Source organism: Temnothorax americanus, unplaced genomic scaffold, assembly GCF_048541705.1.
Source record: "Temnothorax americanus isolate GAGA-0224 unplaced genomic scaffold, ASM4854170v1 Scaffold12, whole genome shotgun sequence".
In the NCBI taxonomy this organism is placed as follows: Eukaryota; Metazoa; Arthropoda; class Insecta; order Hymenoptera; family Formicidae; genus Temnothorax; species Temnothorax americanus.
In genome coordinates this window covers 717,559-728,463 of record NW_027509253.1, presented here as the reverse complement: position 1 = coordinate 728,463, position 10,905 = coordinate 717,559, and the positions used below count along the sequence as shown (strand labels likewise).

The 10,905-nt window shown below is 33.4% G+C and overlaps 1 non-coding gene across 1 annotated transcript; it reads left to right on the top strand.

Annotated features, from left to right (window-relative positions):
• The first annotated feature begins 10,611 nt into the window (after window positions 1–10,611).
• On the top strand, window positions 10,612–10,683 carry Trnac-gca (transfer RNA cysteine (anticodon GCA)). The gene has a single exon. It is a non-coding gene; the product is annotated as a tRNA-Cys (tRNA).
• Window positions 10,684–10,905: the final 222 nt, after the last annotated feature.

The window sequence follows — 10,905 nt, the reverse complement described above, 5'->3', positions numbered from 1 at the left end:
AGAAATTAATACAAATATAAGAATCTTTTCTATTCATATAAGGACTGGTGAACCGGTCCCTTGTAGCACATAACAATGCACATATGCACAATATTTATCGAAACTATGAAATTTTCGCGAGCTCCTTGTTCCCTTCTTTTAGAAATATCTCAAAATTTATTTATTCCTTTCCGTTACCCTTTTTCTCTAAAAAAATTTATTCATACTTAATATTCTTACGCGATATATCGTTTCCTATTTTTAACATAATAAAATGATAAATAGGAAGATTTCTCTAACACCTTTGTTGTGCCATTATGAAAGTGTTATAATGCTTCCTCGGATATTATGCAAAATAATAATATAAAAAACTTGTCGAGAGAGATGATACGTGTACACAAGTAGAAATTCAATATCATTAAAATATCATTTCAGATGCATATAGCAGTGAGTGACAAAAAGGGCTTTTCTGGAGAACTTTTTACTCGGATTTAATAAATAAATTAAATATTACAAATTATTGTTGATTTTTTATTAATAACATGAGCCAGAGATATATTAATAAAATCTATAATCCGAATCGTTCGCTTTGCGATAATCTCTACTTACAGTTAACGTAATAGCCTCTCTTTTATGAATTTTATTTTATAAAATTACCTTTCTAGTTAATTTATTAGCCATTTAATTATAAATTAAATTAGAACTTTGAACGTAGCACGCACATACATATAACTTCTTATTCCTATTTTAAGTTTGGACGATGCATAAATTAATTGTAAACAGAAGAACTAGGAATGTGGCAATTTCAATCAAATTCCAATAAACTAAATTGGTGATCAATTCAATCAGCAGAAATGCTTACAGTAAAATTTTTAACTATATCACTCTCTATAATCTAATCTTACTTTTTATATATCAAACAATGAAATATTTATAAGTTTATCTGTGTCGACAGAATATTGATGAGTTAATTATAAGTTAATAATTCGTTGAAGTCAACGATTAATCAAAAAATACTTATTCCAAAGTAAAGAAGATGTAGTCTTTTTAAATAAAAAAAGTTATTATTTAAATATCTCATTATTCTAAAATTCCTCCACACGAACTATTCCTGCGAATATCTATACAAATCGTGAATGCCAGAACACAATTACGCAAAAAGTAAAAAAAAATATTGTGGGATACTAGGATGGATATATATTATATCTTCTCACATTGAAAGCTAATTATAAAATATTAATTCGGAACAATTAAAGAATATTGATCGTAAAATGTAGGGAGAGAAAAGGATAAGTCGAGAAAAAATACTAAAATGTTTATGAAGACCGAAATATAATATTCTCGTAACTGTATACAAACAAGTAAACGCTTACATCACCTGCCCGTTCGAAATTGACTTTTCGCTCGCGCTAAGCGAACTATACGGACAAAAAACCTAAACAATATAATATATCCGAAATTTAACGTTCTATTATCAATTCCAATGGTTCGTCTACAATAAAAATAATGCGATTGCGATTGCACAGCTGAGAAATTTATAGACTATAAGTGACATCTCTCGATCAATGCGCATATTAGTCGTGTTACTCAGTCGCGTCAGATGGCGTCACGTATTCTAAAATAATTCGTATTCTACATTGCTGGCTGCGGTCCACTTGACGCTACAAATGTTTTGAAGCATTTCTTTTCTCCTTTCTTTCAATGAAGAAAGAAGGAGAAAAAGAACACTTTGAAGCATTTGTAGCGTCAAATGAACCGCAGCCGCTAATACAAAACGATTCAACGCGCCGCGGCGCGTTGATTCAGAACGCGAGGACGCGATCGTCCCGCATTAATTTTACGTTAAAAATGCGCAACGTAACATAAGCGCAATTTCTGCCGCGCGGGAGTGCTGATTAGAATGACGCGCAAAAACGCTAAAACGTAAACGATTATCGCGAATCTTCACGATCGTTGCCACATTCCATCCGCCGCAATTGACGCTGATTCGTGATTCGAAATGGTTATACGGTGCCGGTGAGTATATAGATTCCGATGCTACATCAGGTACGCGAAAATAATCCTTCTGGTCGATTCGAGAGAATCGAAGCGATTGACATATAAAGACAGCATATCGGAAATTCGAATTGTCGAATTAACGATATTACGTGTGCATTTAATGCAAAGTCTGCCACTAGACATGGTATATACGATATCGTGTCCATATATATAGAATCCGTCAATTCCATCAAGTGAACTACGTAGTCGGTAGCATTATTTGTATGTGTGATTGTAATTAATTGAGATATTTACACACGTGACTTAATTGAATATACAATAAAATACAAAAATGCTTCTTCTCTATTTTAACGTAAATTTTTTTTTATATCCGATATTAATTTAGCACCGAAGTTCTAAAGCAATTGATAAAAAATGTATTATTTCTTAATCAAGATCATATATTTCTATCAACTTCATACAATTTTAACTTTATTAAGATTCTGATTATTATCAAACATTATAGTAGAGCTTCATATAGATATACAGCGATAATTTATTGAATAGTGATATTCCCATGCATTAAATTATGTATATTAAAAATGAAACTATAATTAATTTTATTTGTGTGTAAAAATTTTTGTAAAAAAAATAATGCGTAACGCAAAAATAAGAAATTTGCAATAAATTCCGAATTGTTTCAAACAAATGCAATACTGATGTGTATTATCGCGGGTGATAAAACAAGCGTTCTCCGCATAGTTATCTCTCGTACTGCAAGATGGCAAAAGAGGTCAGTTATTCGTATACGAACTCTTAATTAAAGTAAAATGAACCTCGTATTAAACATAAAATTAGCTTAATATTTTATATAAATATTAATATAAACCTTTCTAAAGAATTAGAGATTATTATTTACACATATTTGGCATTTTTTATATTAATCTAGCTTTATGACATTATCTCAAATTATCGGAGAAAGTAATCCGTATCTTTGCCGGAAATTTATTTGAAAAGCTGTGGCTTTTTATTCGTCAATTATATGAACAGAAACATATTTTAAATTAATAAGTAAAAATATTCACACATTATAATTATTCCGTCAATTCAACAAACTAACATCGAGACGTGGAAGTAACTAAATTTATAAAATAACAGTCACTGAAAAATTTTATAATATTTTTCATGTCCAATTAACAATTAAGTAATTTAATATTTCGCAACACCATATAAACATCTTCTAAAATCTGTATTACAGCTCGTTAAAAAGATTCTCCTCCCGTAATGTAATTTTAGGCATGGTTAATTAATCGAGCATCGAGCGAGACAAATTTCGTTTTCGTGAAAGGTGATACACGAATTAGATTAAACTGACAAGTATAATAAAAAAAAAAACTACAAGAACTGCTGGTTTCGGCTGACAAGATTATACGTGCGAGAGGATGAGCCCGCGGTACACCTCGATGTCCCTAGCAGCAGGGGGCTCCCTCGATTGAAAAAGAGACAACCGATAACGGCATGAAGGGTGGATGAAATGGAGGTTCGTTTACCCCTGGTATATATATGGAAGAGTCACCCCGTCCTCATCGATCCTCATCCTCCGCCTTCTCTCCACAGTCGTCTCTCTCCGGTGCGCTTCTCTCCCCCCCCCACCGTTTCCCCAACATCCCCTCGTATTTTCCCTCAACTGCCGTCACTGCTTCCATCTCTCTCTGTCTCCCTCTCTCCCCGCCTCTCTCTCTTCGTCGCTCCTCGTCGCTATCCTCTCTATCCTCCAACGTTCACCCTTTAAGCCTTTAGCCCGCGTTCTTCCCGATCCCACCGCGTTCTCTTCCCTTTTTGCCCTCACCGCCGCGCGCCGCCTTGTCAGCCTCGCGAAGAAATTCACTTTCGCGAAAAAAAAGGGAAAAAGGCACGAAAAATCGATGCGCCACGCCGATTGGCCGCGCTCGGCCGGGCTCGCGTCTGCATTCGTTCGCGGCCTACTCGTGGGCGTGGCTTAAAGATGAGCTCTCGCTGTGTCATCGCTTATATTGATCCTACACTACTCGGTGTGTACGCAGCACCCGCCGACGCTACACCCACACACGAAGAGCTCGCACGCGGCTGCGTCGGCCTCGCTCGTGATGCGTCCACGGGCGCGCGATGCATCCACAGGCGAGATCGCGAGCGTGCACACGGTCGGGGTATGCACATAGCACCGCGGCACCTGCGTGTATTACGGGGGATGTATACGGGGTGGTCTCTGAAAAAGATATAGGATCCGGCATCGATCGTCTCATCCGGCTTAATTTTAATGACTTCGCATGTTCGTCATTATTAGCATTAAATTTCATGTTTATGTCATCTATGGAGTGATGTCTATTATATTAAAACACTCTCATTTCATTTGTGATCAGAAGACTTGACAATTTGTGTATCTGTAAACTAATCAGTCGCGTTTATAACATCAACAATTGAACTTACCACAATTATCTTTACCTTCTGAATAACATATCGATTGACGAACTCGTAATTTTTCCATTCTCTAGGAAAATTGAATTGGATGAGTTTCTTTCAATTATTTATTTCAACAAAATAATATAATCTTAATAATACAGGCATAAGCGTAGGCATTGGCTTCCTCTTTATAATATTAGAATTAAATTTTGCAAAGATAAAATAATTTCTGTTTGTGATAGAAATTTTATGCCATTTTATCGCTAAAAAAGGATTTAATTTTGCTTAAAAATGCTTATTATCGATGCCCATCTCTTCTGGACCACCCTGTATACGCACACATATGCGTGCACTGTGTTACGTACAGAGAAATTATAAATATACACGCGACGTGACATTCGCGTATTTGCATAATGGATTCGCGAGCATGTGTCGCACGTTAAAATGCCTGACAAGGTTCTTCGCGAAGAACAGGAAAGAATCGCGCTAATTTAATTCGTTCTGGGAAAAAGATTCTTATATATAAGCGAATTTCGCGCGTATATTTTTTTCATACGGATTTATTCGCAGCTAATTTTCCAAAGTAATTGACAAGAATATAACATATGGTTGTTTATGCCTAGAACGATACATATATTTACTGAGATGTTTTTTTTTATTTTATATGCAACAAAATTAACAATTCTAGAAAAATAATTCTAAAAACTTGTACGATAAAATTTCAGAAAATCGTGGCAAAGATATGTAGATGTTCCTTGTACCCAAGTGTGCAAATTTATGATAAAATTATGGAGACTATGTTTTACATATTATATACTGTATTATTTTACATAATTATTTTTTATTAATAATAAGAGAAATAGGATCGTAACAATATACAATCAATTAAAATCAAAAGCCATGCGATCCATCAAGCTTTAGGTCTTTAATTGACAGCCTTATATTAGTTTCTGTATACATATATGTCTATTATATATACATATAATTTTTCCCACAAACTGCGCGCCGATTATTTGTCGGACTTAAAACACAGTAATTGTTAGAATTAAAAACCCTTCACTCCCCGGAATTAAATCAACTCGATTTAAATATCTAAAAACTGTAAAAAAATTTATTGCGAAAGATATTACCTCAGCCAGGTAATTTTTATTTTTTTACATATTTTACATATATACATGTATATATTATTTAATTTAATTATAAAATATAACATAAAAAACGTAAATTGACGCTTATTATAGAAACAATTTTTACTTTCTTGCTCTATTATTGTTACCGATCATTACTTCTGTCATGATAGTAATAATAAAAAGCAAAATAAGGTGCAAAATGCTTTACATAAAACGAAGACGAAATAATACGCTGAGAATGCGCACGAAAAGAGAATTTCTGGTGGTAAATGAATCTTTTATTTAATCCTAAATTATCGAATTGCGGAATTTCGAGGTCGATAGAAACGAAAACTCTCCTGCGCGAGAGAAATCCGTGACTAATTTATCTGCTAGGTACTCGCCTCATAATGGACGACATATATATATTTGGGTTAATGGTGCCAGTTGGTTTGATGCCAGGATTTGGATATATACATATGTATATGTCATAAGAATTACGAGGATAAGAGTGCCATGCAGTCATATATTTTCGAGAACTTCACATGAGCGCGATAACACACGTGGCTTACTTACTTTGCTTGATTCGATAAATTACCGATTGCGAGAAAAATTATCGTCAGCAATTAGAATCTATTAGTTTATTAATTCTTCAACAGCATTTTAAGTTACAAATAAAGTGACAAATTTTTTTGTTTATATTTAAACAGATTTCAGAGCATTTTAATAAATTAATATATTATATTTTTGCAAGTCGATTTTGGAATTATATATTTTTTTGTATTTAGATATGCAAATGCTTATTAAAAATATTAGAATATTTCCACATTTAAAAAATGTCTTACGTTCTAATAATATCTTTTAATCAACGATTAATTATCGGAAATATATTGTGTATACATAATTGTTATTATGTATTTTTGTACTCTTGAAGAGAAATACTCCTCACCAACGTATAGGAAAATATTATGTTGATTCATTAATAGTATAAAATTAACGTATACAAAAATACATTTCGGCTTCATGCTGTACGCTTCCAGCTCAGCACCACGTTACGCTATACGCTATATACTCTCTCTGAACTCTCGGTTCCGAAAAAGATAAATAAAAACGCATAGTTCTTCGCTATACTGCAAAAACAAATGTGTCATTTTTACACATTTTAAGTGCGTTATTCATTGTAGACACTTTTTACACACTTTATCCGTGTGTAAATTAAATTCACTTTAGGTGTGTTTTTAATTTACACACGATAAAACGTGTAAGAAGTCTACAATGAATAATGCACTTAAAATGTGTAAAAGTAACACACTTGTATTTGTGCAATCTTAAAAAATAAAGATATCATTAATTAAAATAAAGTTACATTAACGTCACATTAAAATTCAAAAGTGTGCCACGCTTTATTATAAAAGTGCACGCCACGAAACAACTTATATACAAGTTGTGCAATGTGCAGTTCTGTCATTATTCTTATACCATCGTTCGTCATATTTTAAATTTGAGAAACGGATTTCATCGGATGCCATCTATCGAATGATCTGATACCAACTTTCTTAACACGCTTAAACTGTGTGTTGCTTTTTTCCGTGTTATTTTCGCTCGTGTATTATTATCAACGTGTGTTGCATCGTAGAATATGTGTAAAATAGTATTTCGCGTATTGATTCAACACGCTTTATGTGTGTTCGAATTAACGTGTTGCTGATATTGCTTTGAGAAAGTGTGTACACCTTCTAACTATGTTGAAACTACACGTTTAGGTGCGTTGCAGAACGAATAAGTGTGTAGTATCAACACAAAAGTCGCTCAATACACGTGATAAAGTGTGTTATGCTTTATTTCCACACACATTAAACGCACGTCGAACACACTTATTTTTTGTATACTCATTTTTATTGAAGGGCGCTTTTAAAATGCGCGCCGCGTAATGTAAAAGTTACTCGTTTACAACAATAATGTATATAAATATATATAAATTTATGATGATGATAATTGATTCTTTAATTCCAAAGTGGTACATAGGACCTCATAGGAGGTTCAGTAATCGCTTTAATAAATTTATGCATATATCTAATTTTCCAAATAAAAATAAATTCGCTACATTTTGACATTTTATATGAATCCATATATTTATTATTTTATAATCTATTTTTCATGTTTCTAGCAAAAAATCCATCAATATTGTTCGGAAGTAGCATTTGAAAACGGATGCTATTCAAATATACTTTTCTGATGATCGATTTATTAAGACTTGACGAAGACTGACGTAGTGTTAAAAACAATTAAAATAAACTTTATATAAATATGCGCATATAAATATCAACGTTGTGAAAGAACCGTAGAAATTGAGCGTTTCCAATGCGTCGCGGCGAGCAAGATTAGATTTAATCTTACTTGGAGATTCGAGGCGACTACCAACGAAAAGATAAACGAATACGAATAATGTAATTGGTATGGCTTAAAATCTACTGATATGTACTTCTTCCATTACCTGATAATTATTTCATTAGGAGAGAATTTTCTCTGGATTAAAGCTAGGTCAATATGATTTTTTGTCCATTGCAGTGATAACGCTTGTCAATATCGTTCCGCGACGCGCCAACGCGAGTTAGACTATATACTGCCGCGCGGGGAACAAAGTTATGGGATAAGTCAGTCACGATCACACACACACACACACACACACACACACACACAAGACAGCGGAGCTTTATATGACACATAATAAACATTCTTGGCAACGAACTGTCTCGAACAAACTTTTATTTCGTGTTTTTTTTTATATCCGCTATTACAAAAGGTGGTAAACTTTCACACAAATTTATGTCGCGATTTGTTTCATATGTGAAGTGTATATTTACGTCATTTCGATGATCAAATCGTCGTGGATGATCTCTCGATCGTTTAACGATCTGTTTTATCAATGAAATTTTTAAGTAATCGCAAAGATAATCGATTGTTGCTCATCAGCGTAAGATAGAAAAAGAAAAGAGCGACCGCTTTGGAACACCTTGTATAAAACGTAATCTCTCCTGTCTGCCTATACGGATGCGTAGGAGCGAATCAAATTTTCGTGCCGTCCGTCGTTGTTCGGTGCATTTAAACGCAGCGTGCAATCGACTCTCGGACTTTATAGGAGGCGAGCACAGAGGCGGACGCGCGCGCGAAACAAAACAAGGAAGGGATGAGTTATACCGTGACCGTTTTGATGGATTAATTCGCAAACCAAACGGAAGGTTGCATAGACCGACTTCGACGTTACCCGCTTTATTTTTCTCGTTAAACTGGCAAGCATTACAAAACGATCAACCGAACTCCTTATATCGATTGGTAAAATACATTGGATGCGAGTATCTGTTATCGATTTTTATGCAATAACAATGAGACGTAGTGGCACGATAATGATTCATAATCAACGAATATTATAAGAAGAAATTAGATCCCTTAGATCTACAATAATAATAAATATTAATTTTTAATACTTTTTCAGAGAGAAAAATCATAATTTGCAATATATTGAAGTATAAATGTAAAACGATGATTTTTCTTTGCTTTTTTTCCACAATGGCTACAATCTGTATTAATTGATAAGATTGTAAAATATGAATTTTTTTCTTTATGGTTATCATTCATAATGGAGAGCTTTCAAATTATATACTGGACGCCGCGAGAATTCCGTTAGGATCTCTGAATTATACAAGTAAATTAAGAAAAATTACAGCGACAATTTACTTTAATTAATAATTTGCCAGAAAATCCATTATCTAAGATAATGCACTCTCCACAGGAATATTCATTATTCATAACGTATGTAGTTTTTCATCGCTATATATGTATTATTACGATGTGCAAATATATAGCGTACATAGAACTTCCGACGAAAAAAATCCATAAAAAAAATTATGAAAAAGACCGCTAAAAAGCATGTTAAATCATAATTTCATCCAATGAGAAAAGATATAAAATACACATATACTTCGCGACTATAATTTTATCACTTCTGTGACGAATATAAAATCGATTTTTTTTTCTCAACGAAAATATTGAGAGGCGCAAACGTCTTTTGAGTCATAATTAATTGAAAGAGAAGATAAAAATTGAGTAAAAAATTAGATTGATTTACCGCTCCAAAATTCTTCAAAAATATACCGCTTAAATTGGTTCGACACTTCGAGATGTCGCATTTTAATGGAAAACGGGACATCTCAGTCGGTGTACGGCGCACAATGATCTCGACCATGTGTGCCTTAGTCACGCTGACATATGGCGAAGTCATGAAGCCACTAGGTGGTCCGCAGTATATTACTTTACCTGTCGCCATCCGTGCTCGTGGGGGGTAGCGCTCGAGGCTATTTGTACGACAACAAGGGCTGTTTTTGCGCACTGCCCTAAGAGACTCGTAAACTATACCTGACATTCTGGACGATATATATATTCAGTACGTTGAATATCTGTACACAAATATCTCTATACGTATTTGTCTTTATTTATTATGCCTGCGCTTATTGGCTGCCTCCAGTAGTTTTCTACAGTTTTCTCCTTCGTTTCTCTTTTTTACCTGTCGGAGCAGGATACACTCAAGGCTGTTTAGATAATAAGAGTACAATAAAGACATGGTTTATTGCATACAGAAAGCCATTAAGTTCCTGCCGTTCCTCGATATAATCGATACAAATATTGAATATCTAAAAAGAAGAGTATCTCATTAGGGAAGTAAGGGCTACATTTATTTTATTTTACTCGCACGAAGCGTGAAAGAAAATAAACCATTATATCAAAATACTTTCTTTCTTATACATTGGAGAATTTAGAGTTTTATGTTCGATTCTCTTCAGACAAATTTTTTTAGATAAATTTTTTATTTGCGACATTTCCGTATATCTCTGTATGTCTCTTCGTCACTTTAAATAGATATTAAATATTTATAATATTCTATAGAATTCTTCCATTAATCGTTTCCAGTACTTTGCGATATCTATTGTCTATAGTGAATATAAAAGTTTGAAAAATTTCTATACACAATAGCAATAAAATATTATAATTATATTAGCATGATTTTCTTGAAATGCATACAAGAGAATAATAGAAGCGAGTATCATCAATTGGGGGTATAGCTCAGTGGTAGAGCATTCGACTGCAGATCGAGAGGTCCCCGGTTCAAACCCGGGTGCCCCCTCAAGATCGCTTTTTTTTGCTAAATAAAGTTTTTCTCATTTTATTATATTGTTTTCATTCTTATAGCACATCATATATCTGGATTGAATTTTTAAAGCTTAGCAATAGAAAAGGAATATATCAAAACTGATGAAATTATCAATAAATAACTATTAGTTCTTCATTAAATATTTATTTTTGTTATATTTTAAATATATTTTAATATATTAGTTATTTATGATTA